Below are 19,687 nucleotides of genomic sequence, written 5' to 3' on the forward strand. Positions count from 1 at the left end.
AGAGACGAAGCATAAAGTGTCCTCATTCCACATAGGGCAAGCTGGATGAATCCATTTTACCCAGGACGGCCGAAGCGGCGTGGACCAGGGGAGAACTGAACTTTATACTTCACACCACAGTAAGTCTACGTGTCCTCTTCCACATAGGGCAAGCTAGAACTAACTATCTTACCCAGGACTGCCGAAGCAGCGTGGACCAGGGGAGGAACACACTTTTCATAGAAACGTAAGGCATCCATGACTGCCATAGTGCGTAAGCCGCCGCTGTGCGCGTAAACCCGTTCCCCGTAGGGAGGAGTCAAGCCGCCGCTTAGAGACGAAGTATTAAGTGTCCTCTTCCACATAGGGCAAGCTAGAATGAACTATCTTACCCAGGACCGCCGAAGCAGCGTGGACCAGGGGAGAACTGAACTTTATACTTCACACCACAGTATTGAGTAATGTGCCCTCTTCCACATAGGGCAAGCTGGAATGTTCCATTTTACCCAGGACGGCCGAAGCGGCGTGGACCAGTGGAGGACTACACAATCATGAGGTTTGATATCGACTTGTGTGTTTCAATAGGATACCGATGGTATGGTTTGAACCGATTTGATTTAGCCATTCTGAAGTCATCACTTGGTTGAAGCGCTGAACTAGGGAGGCATCGTTTACATATATATTGGTTTTCGCATGCTCTACTAGGTTAATGTCATGAGGTTGGCTATCGAGCATGCCCAAGTGATGACTTGATTGTGTGCTTGCTTGAATTCTTCACATTTCATACCATCGGTTAGTTGTCGAATCATTCCTCGATCATAACCTTCGTTCTTGGTTCATGTATGCTCTCTTCCACATAGGGCAAGCTAGAATTAACTATCTTACCCAGGACCGCCGAAGCAGCGTGGACCAGGGGAGAACTATACTTTGTCTTGTATGCCCTCTTCCACATAGGGCAAGCTAGAACTAACTATCTTACCCAGGACCGCCGAAGCAGCGTGGACCAGTGGAGGACTATACTTTGTTCATAACACCACAGTATTGAGTAATGTGCCCTCTTCCACATAGGGCAAGCTAGAATGAACTATCTTACCCAGGACCGCCGGAGCAGTGTGGACCAGTGGAGGACTACACAATCATGAGGTTTGATATCGACTTGTGTGTTTCAATAGGGTACCGATGGTATGTTTTGAACCGATTTGATTTAGCCATTCTGAAGTCATCACTTGGTTGAAGCGCTGAACTAGGGAGGGGCATCGTTTACATATATATTGGTTTTCGCATGCTCTACTAGGTTAATGTCATAGGGTTGGCTATCGAGCATGCCCAAGTGATGACTTGATTGTGTGCTTGCTTGAATTCTTCACATTTCATACCATCGGTTAGTTGTCGAATCATTCCTCGATCATAACCTTCGTTCTTGGTTCATGTATGCTCTCTTCCACATAGGGCAAGCTAGAATTAACTATCTTACCCAGGACCGCCGAAGCAGCGTGGACCAGGGGAGAACTATACTTTGTCTTGTATGCCCTCTTCCACATAGGGCAAGCTAGAACTAACTATCTTACCCAGGACCGCCGAAGCAGCGTGGACCAGTGGAGGACTATACTTTGTTCATTACACCACAGTATTAAGTATGGTGTCCTCTTCCACCATAGGGCAAGCTAGAACTAACTATCTTACCCAGGACCGCCGAAGCAGTGTGGACCAGGGGAGGACTATACTTTATACTTCACACACTAGCCATACTGAAGTCATCACTTGGTTGAAGCGCTGAACTACGGCGGGGTAATCGTTTACAGGTTAATATCATATAGCTGCATGCTCATTAGTAGATAATGGAATATTGTATGGCAATATGAGCATGCCCAAGTGATGACTTTGTTTCAAGCTCAACAGGTAGGGTATTGAGTCCTCTTCCACATAGGGCAAGCTAGAATGAACTATCTTACCCAGGACCGCCGGAGCAGCGTGGACCAGTGGAGGACTATACCTTGTCCATTACACCACAGTATTAAGTATTGTGTCCTCTTCCACATAGGGCAAGCTAGAATTAACTATCTTACCCAGGACCGCCGAAGCAGCGTGGACCAGATGAGGACTATACTTTATACTTCACACCACAGTTTTGAGTACGCCTTGCATAAAGTATCTAGTTTGAACCACGAGGGCTCACAATGTAGAACCGCGAGGGCTCTAGTACCGATTCTCTCGGTACGGCTTGGTCCGTGTTCCTTTATGCTTGTACTCTAAGTATTAAGTATTGTGTCCTCTTCCACATAGGGCAAGCTAGAACTAACTATCTTACCCAGGACCGCCGAAGCAGTGTGGACCAGGGGAGGACTATACTTTATACTTCACACACTAGCCATACTGAAGTCATCACTTGGTTGGGGTGAACTACGGCGGTATCTATCGTTTTGGTTCGGTCTATATAGGGTCGCTTGCATGCTCATTCGAATATAATGTAATTGTGTATGGCAATATGAGCATGCCCAAGTGATGACTTTGTTTCAAGCTCAACAGGTAGGGTATTGAGTCCTCTTCCACATAGGGCAAGCTAGAATGAACTATCTTACCCAGGACCGCCGGAGCAGCGTGGACCAGTGGAGGACTCTATACTTTATACTTCACACCACAGTATTGAGTACGACTTGCATAAAGCCCCTAATGAGAACCACGAGGGCTCTCTCAATGTAGAACCACGAGGGCTCTAGTACCGATTCTCTCGGTACGGCTTGGTCCGTGTTCCTTTATGCTTGTACTCTTAGAAAGTCTCAACCCGGAGGTCTTGACTTTGATTGTCATAGTTGGACTACGACGGGGCATCCGACCATTGCTGATCGAACACCCCTGATTCACCATCTTTCGGGTAGGCGGTACGCGTACCTCCGGACGCGGAAGTCTCAACCCGGAGGTCTTGACTTTGATTGTCATAGTTGGACTACGACGGGGCATCCGACCATTGCTGATCGAACACCCCTGATTCACCATCTTTCGGGTAGGCGGTACGCGTACCTCCGGACGCGGAAGTCTCAACCCGGAGGTCTTGACTTTGATTGTCATAGTTGGACTACGACGGGGTATCCGACTCATCGAATACCCCAGAAGCACACCATCTTTCGGGTAGGCGGTACGCGTACCTCCGGACGCGGAAAGTCTCAACCCGGAGGTCTTGACTTTGGTTGTCATAGTTGGACTATGACGGGGCATCCGACCATTGCTGATCGAACACCCCTGTTACACCATCTTTCGGATAGGCGGTGCGCGACACCACCGACGCGGAAAGTCTCAACCCGGAGGTCTTGACTTTGTATTGTTGGATAGTCCTCTTCCACTATAGGGCAAGCTGGAAATATTCCATTTTACCCAGGACTGCCGAGGCAGCGTGGACCAGGGGAGAACTTCACGGAATCTTCAGGCATCCATGATTGCCATAGTGCGTAAGCCGCCGCTGTGTGCGTCAACTCGTTCCCCGTGAGGAGGAGTCTAGCCGCCGCTAAAAGACGAAGCATTAAGTGTCCTCATTCCACTATAGGGCAAGCTAGAATTAACTATCTTACCCAGGACCGCCGAAGCAGCGTGGACCAGGCGAGGACTACTTTATACTTCACACCACAGTATTGAGTACGACTTGCATAAAGCCCCTAATGAGAACCACGAGGGCTCTCTCAATGTAGAACCACGAGGGCTCTAGTACCGATTCTCTCGGTACGGCTTGGTCCGTGTTCCTTTATGCTTGTACTCGCGGAAAGTCTCAACCCGGAGGTCTTGACTTTGATTGTCATAGTTGGACTACGACGGGGCATCCGACCATTGCTGATCGAACACCCCTGATTCACCATCTTTCGGATAGGAGGTGCGCCCACCTCCGACGCGGAAGTCTCAACCCGGAGGTTCGGACTTAGAGTTTTTCCCATTTAAAAGTTTTTCTCTTAGCCATACTGAAGTCATCACTTGGTGAACGATTGAACTAGGGCGGGTTAATCGTTTATAGGTATCATGTGGTTTGCATGCTCTCTTAGGTTAAGGTCATGTGGTTGGCTATCGAGCACGCCCAAGTGATGACTTTGTTTCACGCTTGCTTGATTTCTTCATGATTCCCTGTTATATAGTGTAATCATTCGAGAACAGGGAATCTTTGGTTTTGCTCAACAGGTATTGGATGTCAACTTGGTATCTAGATCGCATTAAGTCTCAACCCTTAGGTTCGGACTTGTATAGTGACATCTTGTTACGGTCTTGAGTCTCAACCCGCAGGTTCGGACTACTTAGTGTTTGATCGAATATAATATGGCAACTTGTGCCTAAGTCTCAACCCGCAGGTTCGGACTTCTGTTTATTTGGCCAATGTATGTATAAGGCAACTTGTGCCTAAGTCTCAACCCGCAAGTTCGGACTTGTGTATTTGTTCGAAGTCATGTATAAGGCAACGTGTGCCTAAGTCTCAACCCGCAGGTTCGGACTTGTTAGTGTTTCGTCAACTTTCATATGGCAACTTGTGCCTAAGTCTCAACCCGCAGGTTCGGACTTGTGTGTTTGTTCGAAGTCATGTATAAGGCAACTTGTGCCTAAGTCTCAACCCGCAGGTTCGGACTTGTGTATTTGTTCAAAGTCATGTATAAGGCAACTTGTGCCTAAGTCTCAACCCGCAGGTTCGGACTTCTATAGTGTTTCGTCAATTATCATATGGCAACTTGTGCCGAAGTCTCAACCCGCAGGTTCGGACTTCTATAGTGTTTCGTCAATTATCATATGGCAACTTGTGCCGAAGTCTCAACCCGCAGGTTCGGACTTCTGGAAGGATCACTTGGCCACTAATGATCCTTCCGCAGGTTCACCTACGGAAACCTTGTTACGACTTTTACTTCCTCTAAATCATCAAGTTCGGTCAACTTCGATAAAGCAGACGCGGTTCACGAGGATCCAGCGAACGATCATCTCCAAAGACCTCACTAAATAATCCATCGGTAGTAGCGACGGGCGGTGTGTACAAAGGGCAGGGACGTATTCAACGCTGGCTGATGACCAGCACTTACTAGAAGTTCCGAGTTCATATGGACCATTGCAATCCATAATCCCTACTAAGTGAGTATTTGAGTGATTTCCCGTTCCTCTCGGAATAGGAGACACGCTGCTACCCACATTGTAGCACGCGTGTAGCCCAGAACATCTAAGGGCATCACGGACCTGTTATCGCTCGATCTCATTTTGCTAAACACAAATTGTCCTGCTAAGCAGCGTACCGTAAGTGCACTTGCGCACACGAACAGCGAAGGTGTCAGGTCATACTCCACCGAAAGGTCCTAACCCGTTCCAATCGGCATCGACGCATTAACGCTGACTGCGTTCTAGTTAGCATATGTGAGTCACGTTCGTTATCGGAATTAACCAGACAAATCAATCCACGAACTAAGAACGGCCATGCACCACTACCCTTAAATTTGAGAAAGAGCTATTAATCTGTCTCACCTCCATAAGTTCGGACCTGGTAAGTTTTCCCGTGTTGAGTCAAATTGAACCGCAAGCTCCATTTCATTGTGGTGCCCTTCCGTCAATTCCTTTAAGTTTCAACTTTGCAACCATACTTCCCCCGGAACCTGACTTTGGTTTCCCGGAAGCTACTGAGAGCACCTGGTTGTAGCGTCTCCCAATTGCTAGTTGGCATCGTTTACGGTTAGAACTAGGGCGGTATCTAATCGCCTTCGATCCTCTAACTTTCGTTCTTGATTAAAGAAAGCATCCTTGACAAATGCCTTCGCTTTAGTTAGTCTTACGACGGTCTACGAATTTCACCTCTCGCGCCGTAATACTAGTGTCCCCAACTACTTCTGTTAATCATTACCTCCGGTCTGAGTACAAACCAATGAAAGATTAGACCAAGGTCGTATTCCATTATTCCATGCAAGATTATTCTAGGGCGTTTGGGCACCCTGCTTTAAGCACTCTAATTTGTTCAAGGTAAACGTGAGCGGTCGAGCTCTATGTTACACTTGCACCCGTTGAAGGGCACACCATGACACAGACTTGGTGCCCTACCACACCATTGAGTCGCAACCAGATTCCGACTTGGCCCACCGACCACGGGTTGACCGGGTCGGTGGAGCCGGACTGTGTTGGACAAGTATCAACTTCGAACGTTTTAACCGCAACAATTTTAATATACGCTAGTGGAGCTGGAATTACCGCGGCTGCTGGCACCAGACTTGCCCTCCACTTGATCCTCGTAGAAGGATTTATGCTCTACTCATTCCAATTATGAAACATCATTAAAGAGTTTCATATTGTTATTTCTCGTCACTACCTCCCCGTCCCGGGATTGGGTAATTTACGCGCCTGCTGCCTTCCTTGGATGTGGTAGCCATTTCTCAGGCTCCCTCTCCGGAATCGAACCCTGATTCCCCGTTACCCGTTGCAACCATGGTAGTCCTCTATACTACCATCCATAGTTGATAGGGCAGATATTTGCGAGATCTGTCGTCGGTGCGAGACCATACGATCAGCATCATTATCCAGACTTCAACTCAATGACACGGAGAACCCGCGATTGGTTTGACTAATAAGTGCACAAGTTCCCGCGAGGGTCCTGGCATGTTGCATGTATTAGCTCTAGATTTTCCACAGTTATCCAAGTAACTAGGTTGATGATCTCGTAAATTATAGCTGTTATACTGAGCCTTATGCGGTTTCACATTAAATCTGTTTGTACTTAGACATGCATGGCTTAACCTTTGAGACGAGCGTATATTACTGGTAGGATCAACCAGAATTCCGACTTTGCGTTCGAATGTTCATTGTCCCATTGCACCCGGAGGAGCAAACACCACGTTCTATATGTTGTCAAGTCCGGTAGCACACGGGAGGCGAGCCCCCGTGCGAACCTCATTGCCCTCGTATCACACACACCCGATGCACCGGACAGGCACTTGAGCGGCATTCGACTCCGCTAAGCGCTCGTGCGCCCGATTGTGCATGCGCTGACGGGGCCTTCATACCCCTACCACAGCGACCTTATGCCAAACTTCCATGAATACTTAGGTGAGCTGACAAGGGCCTTCATTTCCCTACCATCAACTAAAGGACACGCTAGGCGCGTCCGATCATTGCAACTGCGGGGCTTTCATACCCCAATCACCACAGTACGCAATTCACCAGAGTTTAATCACAACCCCCCCGGACATGGCACACTATTAACTTGCAACAAAACTTAGTGTGTGCCGGGCACATCGGTTCCACAAAATCATTCCCGATGTACCCCAATTGGGGTTGTGAACGCATCCATGGTCCTCTGACACACCCAACCAAGCGTGGATACTACATACCTCAAACACCCAGTACACTAACAGACAAATCAACATATGGTTGCTTTCCCCCAGACATTTGCCAATCACTTGGCACCCGGACGGGAACTCGCTCCTGATTGCGCCATTGCCACCCATTTGCCAAGAGCGAGTTCTGTATGTAGATTTCATTTGGAAAGACAACCGTGTACTGGATATTCTATCCGACGATTACAGATGACGAGTACGAGACTCGACTACACTCACGGATAATACATTTTGGGTCGAGATTGCTTTCGGGGTTTTCGATTGGTCTTGCGCTTGTAAACGTATAACTTTGACTTGTGGTAACCTCGGTATGTTAGTCGATCACGTGGTTGTGAACTGGGTACGGGTGGGCAATCTGTTCACTTGCACTCTGGGTAGGAATATGGTGAGCGCTATAGGTTAAAGATCATGGTATGGTTCCATCGTGATGACTTTCGCTAGATAGTAGGATGTTTGGATAGTTATAACGTTTTTGGCCATTTGTTCATAGTGTTCGGTTCATTGAGGAATTCGATTGGTCTTTGCTTCACACACGTGGTCGATCACTAGGATGTGAACTAGGGTGAGAATAAGGTGTTCACTAGTGCTCTTAGGTTTTGGATCAGTACTGAGCACTTGATTGGTTTCGCATAATATGTATCCATAGTGATGACTCTTTCCAGCTTAAGATTTCGTTACCAGTTTCGAATCCTCCCCACGTTCGCTTTTACTTGGTTAGGTTTTCGAGTGTAGATTTGAAAGCAATCTCATGTATGTATCCCATCTGATATAAGCCACTGACAGTTCATGTCACCTCGTTCAACTCTCGCTGGGTCACAGAAGTATGTTACTGCGCCCATTATCCCTACTCGGATAGGTTCGGTTCGTTCGTTTTATACTACGGTGAGTAAACTCAATTTGTGCATCGCATAGCCATGGAAAGCAAGCTTTCGCGGGCCTCTTCGACTGTTTTGATACGAGCTGTGCCCGTGATGCTTGTCATCCCAGGATACTAGACCCCTTTGGACGACCGCATGACCATCAGAAAGTAAATTCCACGTTCGATTTGGGGTGTGAACCCCGAACATAAAGTCTTTGTGTAGAACCACGAGGGCTCTATAGTACCGATTCTCTCGGTACGCTTGGTCCGTGTTCCTTTATGTTCGTACTCTTGTGAATAAGATTCACGTTCGTTTTGGGATATTTGCTACTGTCACCGTTTGAGTACTATGGGGCTTGAACCCCTAACATAAAGTCTTTGTGTAGAACCACGAGGGTTCTATAGTACCGATTCTCTCGGTACGCTTGGTCCGTGTTCCTTTATGTTCGTACTCTTGTGTGTATAATATTCATGTTCGGTTTGGGATATTTGCTACTTTCACCAGGGTCCCGTTCTTCATACAAGTCTGCCTTGCTAATGTGGTAACTTTATAGTGTAGTTCTGACATCCCAATTTTGGGACTTAGCCGATTTTTCGTATATTTCCATATGACCCATAGGGTCCCTTTCTTCATACAAGCTTGCCTAGGGCGATCGGTCAAAACTTGTCTTACTATTCGATTGGTCTTCGCACTTTCACCCTAGGCAGTTCGCCTAGGTCTGTCTTCTTGAGGAGGCCAAAACCCGAAATAAGGAGGTTCGGCCGACCCTGAAACCTCCCCTGTCTGAACTACACTAACCCGATTTTTCAGGGTCCTCAGCGCCATACAACTTTGCCTAGGTCACTTGTACTCTTGACTTAGGCCATCCGACTTGGTCCGTGTTTCTTCCTAGGGTTCACCTAGGTACTTTGCCTTGCTTGATGTGGTAACTTTTTAGTGTAGTTCAGACATCCTAATTTTGGGACTTAGCCGATTTTTCATGTATTTCCATATGACCCATAGGGTCCCTTTCTTCATACAAGCTTGCCTAGGGCGATCGGTCAAAACTTGTCTTACTATTCGATTGGTCTTCGCACTTTCACCCTAGGCAGTTCGCCTAGGTCTGTCTTCTTGAGGAGGCCAAAACCCGAAATAAGGAGGTCCAGCCGACCCTGAAACCTCCCCTGTCTTAACTACACTAACCCGATTTTTCATGGTCCTTAGCGCCATACAACTTTGCCTAGGTCACTTGTACTCTTGACTTAGGCCATCTGACTTGGTCCGTGTTTCTTCCTAGGGTTCACCTAGGTACTTTGCCTTGCTTGATGTGGTAACTTTTTAGTGTAGTTCAGACATCCCAATTTCGGGACTTAGCCGATTTTTCGTATATTTCCATATGACCCATAGGGTCCCTTTCTTCATACAAGCTTGCCTAGGGCGATCGGTCAAAACTTGTCTTACTATTCGATTGGTCTTCGCACTTTCACCCTAGGCACTTTGCCTAGGTCTGTCTTCTTGAGGAGGCCAAAACCCGAAATAAGGAGGTTCAGCCGACCCAGAAACCTCCCCTGTCTGAACTACACTAACCCGATTTTTCAGGGTCCTCAGCGCCATACAACTTTGCCTAGGTCACTTGTACTCTTGACTTAGGCCATCTGACTTGGTCCGTGTTTCTTCCTAGGGTTCACCTAGGTACTTTGCCTTGCTTGATGTGGTAACTTTTTAGTGTAGTTCAGACATCCCAATTTTGGGACTTAGCCGATTTTTCATGTATTTTCATATGACCCATAGGGTCCCTTTCTTCATACAAGCTTGCCTAGGGCGATCGGTCAAAACTTGTCTTACTATTCGATTGGTCTTCGCACTTTCACCCTAGGCAGTTTGCCTAGGTCTGTCTTCTTGAGGAGGCCAAAACCCGAAATAAGGAGGTTCAGCCGACCCAGAAACCTCCCCTGTCTGAACTACACTAACCCGATTTTTCAGGGTCCTCAGCGCCATACAACTTTGCCTAGGTCACTTGTACTCTTGACTTAGGCCATCTGACTTGGTCCGTGTTTCTTCCTAGGGTTCACCTAGGTACTTTGCCTTGCTTGCTGTGGTAACTTTTTAGTGTAGTTCAGACATCCCAATTTTGGGACTTAGCCGATTTTTCATGTATTTCCATATGACCCATAGGGTCCCTTTCTTCATACAAGCTTGCCTAGGGCGATCGGTCAAAACTTGTCTTACTATTCGATTGGTCTTCGCACTTTCACCCTAGGCAGTTTGCCTAGGTGTAGCTTCTTGAGGAGGTCAAAACCCAAAATAAGGAGGTTCAGCCGACCCAAAAACCTCCCCTGTCTAAACTACACTAACCAGATTTTTCAGGGTCCTCACCGTCATACAACTTTGCCTAGGTCACTTGTTCTCTTGACTTAGGCCATCTGACTTGGTCCGTGTTTCTTCCTAGGGTTCACCTAGGTACTTTGCCTTGCTTGATGTGGTAACTTTTTAGTGTAGTTCAGACATCCCAATTTTGGGACTTAGCCGATTTTTCATGTATTTCCATATGACCCATAGGGTCCCTTTCTTCATACAAGCTTGCCTAGGGCGATCGGTCAAAACTTGTCTTACTATTCGATTGGTCTTCGCACTTTCACCCTAGGCAGTTTGCCTAGGTGTAGCTTCTTGAGGAGGTCAAAACCCAAAATAAGGAGGTTCAGCCGACCCAAAAACCTCCCCTGTCTAAACTACACTAACCAGATTTTTCAGGGTCCTCACCGTCATACAACTTTGCCTAGGTCACTTGTTCTCTTGACTTAGGCCATCTGACTTGGTCCGTGTTTCTTGCTAGGGTTCACCTAGGTACTTTGCCTTGCTTGATGTGGTAACTTTTTAGTGTAGTTCAGACATCCCAATTTTGGGACTTAGCCGATTTTTCATGTATTTCCATATGACCCATAGGGTCCCTTTCTTCATACAAGCTTGCCTAGGGCGATCGGTCAAAACTTGTCTTACTATTCGATTGGTCTTCGCACTTTCACCCTAGGCAGTTTGCCTAGGTGTAGCTTCTTGATGAGGCCAAAACCCAAAATAAGGGGGTTCGGCCGACCCAAAAACCTACCCTGTCTAAACTACACTAACCAGATTTTTCAGGGTCCTCAGCGCCATACAACTTTGCCTAGGTCACTTGTTCTATTGACTTAGGCCATCTGACTTGGTCCGTGTTTCTTCCTAGGGTTCACCTAGGTACTTTGCCTTGCTTGGTGTGGTAACTTTTTATTGTAGTTCTGACATCCTCATTTTGGGACTTAGCCGATTTTTCGTAAAATACCATATGACCCATATGGGTCCTTTCCTTCATATAAGTTTGCCTTGCTTGGTATGGTAACATTTGAGTGTAGTTCTGACATCATCATTTTGGGACTTAGCCGATTTTTCGTAAAATACCATATGACCCATATGGGTCCTTTGCTTCATATAAGTTTGCCTTGCTTGGTGTGGTAACATTTGAGTGTAGTTCTGACATCCCCATTTTGGGACTTAGCCGATTTTTCAATCAATACCATATGACCCATCAGGGTCCTTTGCTTCATATAAGTTTGCCTTGCTTGGTGTGGTAACATTTGAGTGTAGTTCTGACATCCCCATTTTGGGACTTAGCCGATTTTTCGTAAAATACCATATGACCCATCAGGGTCCTTGCCTTCATATAAGTTTGCCTTGCTTGGTGTGGTAACATTTGAGTGTAGTTCTGACATCCCCATTTTGGGACTTAGCCGATTTTTCGATCCATACCATATGACCCATCAGGGTCCTTTCCTTCATATAAGTTTGCCTTGCTTGGTGTGGTAACATTTGAGTGTAGTTCTGACATCCCCATTTTGGGACTTAGCCGATTTTTCGTAAAATACCATATGACCCATCAGGGTCCTTTCCTTCATATAAGTTTGCCTTGCTTGGTGTGGTAACATTTGAGTGTAGTTCTGACATCCCCATTTTGGGACTTAGCCGATTTTTCGTAAAATACCATATGACCCATCAGGGTCCTTTCCTTCATATAAGTTTGCCTTGCTTGGTGTGGTAACATTTGAGTGTAGTTCTGACATCCCCATTTTGGGACTTAGCCGATTTTTCGTAAAATACCATATGACCCATCAGGGTCCTTTGCTTCATATAAGTTTGCCTTGCTTGGTGTGGTAACATATGAGTGTAGTTCTGACATCCCCATTTTGGGACTTAGCCGATTTTTCGTAAAATACCATTTGACCCATCAGGGTCCTTTGCTTCATATAAGTTTGCCTTGCTTGGTGTGGTAACATATGAGTGTAGTTCTGACATCCCCATTTTGGGACTTAGCCGATTTTTCGTAAAATACCATTTGACCCATCAGGGTCCTTTGCTTCATATAAGTTTGCCTTGCTTGGTGTGGTAACATATGAGTGTAGTTCTGACATCCCCATTTTGGGACTTAGCCGATTTTTCGTAAAATACCATATGACCCATCAGGGTCCTTTGCTTCATATAAGTTTGCCTTGCTTGGTGTGGTAACATTTGAGTGTAGTTCTGACATCCCCATTTTGGGACTTAGCCGATTTTTCGTAAAATACCATATGACCCATCAGGGTCCTTTGCTTCATATAAGTTTGCCTTGCTTGGTGTGGTAACATATGAGTGTAGTTCTGACATCCCCATTTTGGGACTTAGCCGATTTTTCGTAAAATACCATATGACCCATCAGGGTCCTTTGCTTCATATAAGTTTGCCTTGCTTGGTGTGGTAACATTTGAGTGTAGTTCTGACATCCCCATTTTGGGACTTAGCCGATTTTTCGTAAAATACCATTTGACCCATCAGGGTCCTTTGCTTCATATAAGTTTGCCTTGCTTGGTGTGATAACATTTGAGTGTAGTTCTGACATCCCCATTTTGGGACTTAGCCGATTTTTCGTAAAATACCATTTGACCCATCAGGGTCCTTTTGCTTCATATAAGTTTGCCTTCCTTGGTGTGGTAACATATGAGTGTAGTTCTGACATCCCCATTTTGGGACTTAGCCGATTTTTCGTAAAATACCATATGACCCATCAGGGTCTTTTGCTTCATATAAGTTTGCCTTGCTTGGTGTGGTAACATATGAGTGTAGTTCAGACATCCCCATTTTGGGACTTAGCCGATTTTTCGTAAAATACCATATGACCCATATGGGTCCTTTCCTTCATATAAGTTTGCCTTGCTTGGTATGGTAACATTTGAGTGTAGTTCTGACATCATCATTTTGGGACTTAGCCGATTTTTCGTAAAATACCATATGACCCATCAGGGTCCTTTGCTTCATATAAGTTTGCCTTGCTTGGTGTGGTAACATTTGAGTGTAGTTCTGACATCCCCATTTTGGGACTTAGCCGATTTTTCAATCAATACCATATGACCCATCAGGGTCCTTTGCTTCATATAAGTTTGCCTTGCTTGGTGTGGTAACATTTGAGTGTAGTTCTGACATCCCCATTTTGGGACTTAGCCGATTTTTCGTAAAATACCATATGACCCATCAGGGTCCTTGCCTTCATATAAGTTTGCCTTGCTTGGTGTGGTAACATTTGAGTGTAGTTCTGACATCCCCATTTTGGGACTTAGCCGATTTTTCGATAAATACCATATGACCCATCAGGGTCCTTTCCTTCATATAAGTTTGCCTTGCTTGGTGTGGTAACATTTGAGTGTAGTTCTGACATCCCCATTTTGGGACTTAGCCGATTTTTCGTAAAATACCATATGACCCATCAGGGTCCTTTCCTTCATATAAGTTTGCCTTGCTTGGTGTGGTAACATTTGAGTGTAGTTCTGACATCCCCATTTTGGGACTTAGCCGATTTTTCGTAAAATACCATATGACCCATCAGGGTCCTTTCCTTCATATAAGTTTGCCTTGCTTGGTGTGGTAACATTTGAGTGTAGTTCTGACATCCCCATTTTGGGACTTAGCCGATTTTTCGTAAAATACCATATGACCCATCAGGGTCCTTTGCTTCATATAAGTTTGCCTTGCTTGGTGTGGTAACATATGAGTGTAGTTCTGACATCCCCATTTTGGGACTTAGCCGATTTTTCGTAAAATACCATTTGACCCATCAGGGTCCTTTGCTTCATATAAGTTTGCCTTGCTTGGTGTGGTAACATATGAGTGTAGTTCTGACATCCCCATTTTGGGACTTAGCCGATTTTTCGTAAAATACCATTTGACCCATCAGGGTCCTTTGCTTCATATAAGTTTGCCTTGCTTGGTGTGGTAACATATGAGTGTAGTTCTGACATCCCCATTTTGGGACTTAGCCGATTTTTCGTAAAATACCATATGACCCATCAGGGTCCTTTGCTTCATATAAGTTTGCCTTGCTTGGTGTGGTAACATTTGAGTGTAGTTCTGACATCCCCATTTTGGGACTTAGCCGATTTTTCGTAAAATACCATATGACCCATCAGGGTCCTTTGCTTCATATAAGTTTGCCTTGCTTGGTGTGGTAACATATGAGTGTAGTTCTGACATCCCCATTTTGGGACTTAGCCGATTTTTCGTAAAATACCATATGACCCATCAGGGTCCTTTGCTTCATATAAGTTTGCCTTGCTTGGTGTGGTAACATTTGAGTGTAGTTCTGACATCCCCATTTTGGGACTTAGCCGATTTTTCGTAAAATACCATTTGACCCATCAGGGTCCTTTGCTTCATATAAGTTTGCCTTGCTTGGTGTGATAACATTTGAGTGTAGTTCTGACATCCCCATTTTGGGACTTAGCCGATTTTTCGTAAAATACCATTTGACCCATCAGGGTCCTTTTGCTTCATATAAGTTTGCCTTCCTTGGTGTGGTAACATATGAGTGTAGTTCTGACATCCCCATTTTGGGACTTAGCCGATTTTTCGTAAAATACCATTTGACCCATCAGGGTCTTTTGCTTCATATAAGTTTGCCTTGCTTGGTGTGGTAACATATGAGTGTAGTTCAGACATCCCCATTTTGGGACTTAGCCGATTTTTCGTAAAATACCATATGACCCATATGGGTCCTTTCCTTCATATAAGTTTGCCTTGCTTGGTATGGTAACATTTGAGTGTAGTTCTGACATCATCATTTTGGGACTTAGCCGATTTTTCGTAAAATACCATATGACCCATCAGGGTCCTTTGCTTCATATAAGTTTGCCTTGCTTGGTGTGGTAACATTTGAGTGTAGTTCTGACATCCCCATTTTGGGACTTAGCCGATTTTTCAATCAATACCATATGACCCATCAGGGTCCTTTGCTTCATATAAGTTTGCCTTGCTTGGTGTGGTAACATTTGAGTGTAGTTCTGACATCCCCATTTTGGGACTTAGCCGATTTTTCGTAAAATACCATATGACCCATCAGGGTCCTTGCCTTCATATAAGTTTGCCTTGCTTGGTGTGGTAACATTTGAGTGTAGTTCTGACATCCCCATTTTGGGACTTAGCCGATTTTTCGATCCATACCATATGACCCATCAGGGTCCTTTCCTTCATATAAGTTTGCCTTGCTTGGTGTGGTAACATTTGAGTGTAGTTCTGACATCCCCATTTTGGGACTTAGCCGATTTTTCGTAAAATACCATATGACCCATCAGGGTCCTTTCCTTCATATAAGTTTGCCTTGCTTGGTGTGGTAACATTTGAGTGTAGTTCTGACATCCCCATTTTGGGACTTAGCCGATTTTTCGTAAAATACCATATGACCCATCAGGGTCCTTTCCTTCATATAAGTTTGCCTTGCTTGGTGTGGTAACATTTGAGTGTAGTTCTGACATCCCCATTTTGGGACTTAGCCGATTTTTCGTAAAATACCATATGACCCATCAGGGTCCTTTGCTTCATATAAGTTTGCCTTGCTTGGTGTGGTAACATATGAGTGTAGTTCTGACATCCCCATTTTGGGACTTAGCCGATTTTTCGTAAAATACCATTTGACCCATCAGGGTCCTTTGCTTCATATAAGTTTGCCTTGCTTGGTGTGGTAACATATGAGTGTAGTTCTGACATCCCCATTTTGGGACTTAGCCGATTTTTCGTAAAATACCATTTGACCCATCAGGGTCCTTTGCTTCATATAAGTTTGCCTTGCTTGGTGTGGTAACATATGAGTGTAGTTCTGACATCCCCATTTTGGGACTTAGCCGATTTTTCGTAAAATACCATATGACCCATCAGGGTCCTTTCCTTCATATAAGTTTGCCTTGCTTGGTGTGGTAACATTTGAGTGTAGTTCTGACATCCCCATTTTGGGACTTAGCCGATTTTTCGTAAAATACCATATGACCCATCAGGGTCCTTTGCTTCATATAAGTTTGCCTTGCTTGGTGTGGTAACATATGAGTGTAGTTCTGACATCCCCATTTTGGGACTTAGCCGATTTTTCGTAAAATACCATATGACCCATCAGGGTCCTTTGCTTCATATAAGTTTGCCTTGCTTGGTGTGGTAACATTTGAGTGTAGTTCTGACATCCCCATTTTGGGACTTAGCCGATTTTTCGTAAAATACCATTTGACCCATCAGGGTCTTTTGCTTCATATAAGTTTGCCTTGCTTGGTGTGGTAACATATGAGTGTAGTTCAGACATCCCCATTTTGGGACTTAGCCGATTTTTCGTAAAATACCATATGACCCATATGGGTCCTTTCCTTCATATAAGTTTGCCTTGCTTGGTATGGTAACATTTGAGTGTAGTTCTGACATCATCATTTTGGGACTTAGCCGATTTTTCGTAAAATACCATATGACCCATCAGGGTCCTTTGCTTCATATAAGTTTGCCTTGCTTGGTGTGGTAACATTTGAGTGTAGTTCTGACATCCCCATTTTGGGACTTAGCCGATTTTTCAATCAATACCATATGACCCATCAGGGTCCTTTGCTTCATATAAGTTTGCCTTGCTTGGTGTGGTAACATTTGAGTGTAGTTCTGACATCCCCATTTTGGGACTTAGCCGATTTTTCGTAAAATACCATATGACCCATCAGGGTCCTTGCCTTCATATAAGTTTGCCTTGCTTGGTGTGGTAACATTTGAGTGTAGTTCTGACATCCCCATTTTGGGACTTAGCCGATTTTTCGATCCATACCATATGACCCATCAGGGTCCTTTCCTTCATATAAGTTTGCCTTGCTTGGTGTGGTAACATTTGAGTGTAGTTCTGACATCCCCATTTTGGGACTTAGCCGATTTTTCGTAAAATACCATATGACCCATCAGGGTCCTTTCCTTCATATAAGTTTGCCTTGCTTGGTGTGGTAACATTTGAGTGTAGTTCTGACATCCCCATTTTGGGACTTAGCCGATTTTTCGTAAAATACCATATGACCCATCAGGGTCCTTTCCTTCATATAAGTTTGCCTTGCTTGGTGTGGTAACATTTGAGTGTAGTTCTGACATCCCCATTTTGGGACTTAGCCGATTTTTCGTAAAATACCATATGACCCATCAGGGTCCTTTGCTTCATATAAGTTTGCCTTCCTTGGTGTGGTAACATATGAGTGTAGTTCTGACATCCCCATTTTGGGACTTAGCCGATTTTTCGTAAAATACCATTTGACCCATCAGGGTCCTTTGCTTCATATAAGTTTGCCTTGCTTGGTGTGGTAACATATGAGTGTAGTTCTGACATCCCCATTTTGGGACTTAGCCGATTTTTCGTAAAATACCATTTGACCCATCAGGGTCCTTTGCTTCATATAAGTTTGCCTTGCTTGGTGTGGTAACATATGAGTGTAGTTCTGACATCCCCATTTTGGGACTTAGCCGATTTTTCGTAAAATACCATATGACCCATCAGGGTCCTTTGCTTCATATAAGTTTGCCTTGCTTGGTGTGGTAACATTTGAGTGTAGTTCTGACATCCCCATTTTGGGACTTAGCCGATTTTTCGTAAAATACCATATGACCCATCAGGGTCCTTTGCTTCATATAAGTTTGCCTTGCTTGGTGTGGTAACATATGAGTGTAGTTCTGACATCCCCATTTTGGGACTTAGCCGATTTTTCGTAAAATACCATATGACCCATCAGGGTCCTTTGCTTCATATAAGTTTGCCTTGCTTGGTGTGGTAACATTTGAGTGTAGTTCTGACATCCCCATTTTGGGACTTAGCCGATTTTTCGTAAAATACCATTTGACCCATCAGGGTCCTTTGCTTCATATAAGTTTGCCTTGCTTGGTGTGATAACATTTGAGTGTAGTTCTGACATCCCCATTTTGGGACTTAGCCGATTTTTCGTAAAATACCATTTGACCCATCAGGGTCCTTTTGCTTCATATAAGTTTGCCTTCCTTGGTGTGGTAACATATGAGTGTAGTTCTGACATCCCCATTTTGGGACTTAGCCGATTTTTCGTAAAATACCATTTGACCCATCAGGGTCTTTTGCTTCATATAAGTTTGCCTTGCTTGGTGTGGTATCATATGAGTGTAGTTCAGACATCCCCATTTTGGGACTTAGCCGATTTTTCGTAAAATACCATATGACCCATCAGGGTCTTTTGCTTCATATAAGTTTGCCTTGCTTGGTGTGGTAACATATGAGTGTAGTTCAGACATCCCCATTTTGGGACTTAGCCGATTTTTCGTAAAATACCATATGACCCATCAGGGTCCTTGCCTTCATATAAGTTTGCCTTGCTTGGTGTGGTAACATTTGAGTGTAGTTCTGACATCCCCATTTTGGGACTTAGCCGATTTTTCGTAAAATACCATATGACCCATCAGGGTCCTTGCCTTCATATAAGTTTGCCTTGCTTGGTGTGGTAACATTTGAGTGTAGTTCTGACATCCCCATTTTGGGACTTAGCCGATTTTTCGTAAAATACCATATGACCCATCAGGGTCCTTTGCTTCATATAAGTTTGCCTTGCTTGGTGTGGTAACATTTGAGTGTAGTTCAGACATCCCCATTTTGGGACTTAGCCGATTTTTCGTAAAATACCATATGACCCATCAGGGTCCTTGCCTTCATATAAGTTTGCCTTGCTTGATGTGGTAACATTTGAGTGTAGTTCAGACATCCCCATTTTCGGACTTAGCCGATTTTTCGTAAAATACCATATGACCCATCAGGGTCCTTTGCTTCATATAAGTTTGCCTTGCTTGGTGTGGTAACATTTGAGTGTAGTTCTGACATCCCCATTTTGGGACTTAGCCGATTTTTCGTAAAATACCATATGACCCATCAGGGTCCTTTGCTTCATATAAGTTTGCCTTGCTTGGTGTGGTAACATTTGAGTGTAGTTCTGACATCCCCATTTTGGGACTTAGCCGATTTTTCGTAAAATACCATTTGACCCATCAGGGTCCTTTGCTTCATATAAGTTTGCCTTGCTTGGTGTGATAACATTTGAGTGTAGTTCTGACATCCCCATTTTGGGACTTAGCCGATTTTTCGTAAAATACCATTTGACCCATCAGGGTCCTTTTGCTTCATATAAGTTTGCCTTCCTTGGTGTGGTAACATATGAGTGTAGTTCTGACATCCCCATTTTGGGACTTAGCCGATTT

This window comes from Anopheles ziemanni (genome assembly GCF_943734765.1).
Source record: "Anopheles ziemanni chromosome X unlocalized genomic scaffold, idAnoZiCoDA_A2_x.2 X_unloc_53, whole genome shotgun sequence".
Lineage (NCBI taxonomy): Eukaryota > Metazoa > Arthropoda > Insecta > Diptera > Culicidae > Anopheles > Anopheles ziemanni.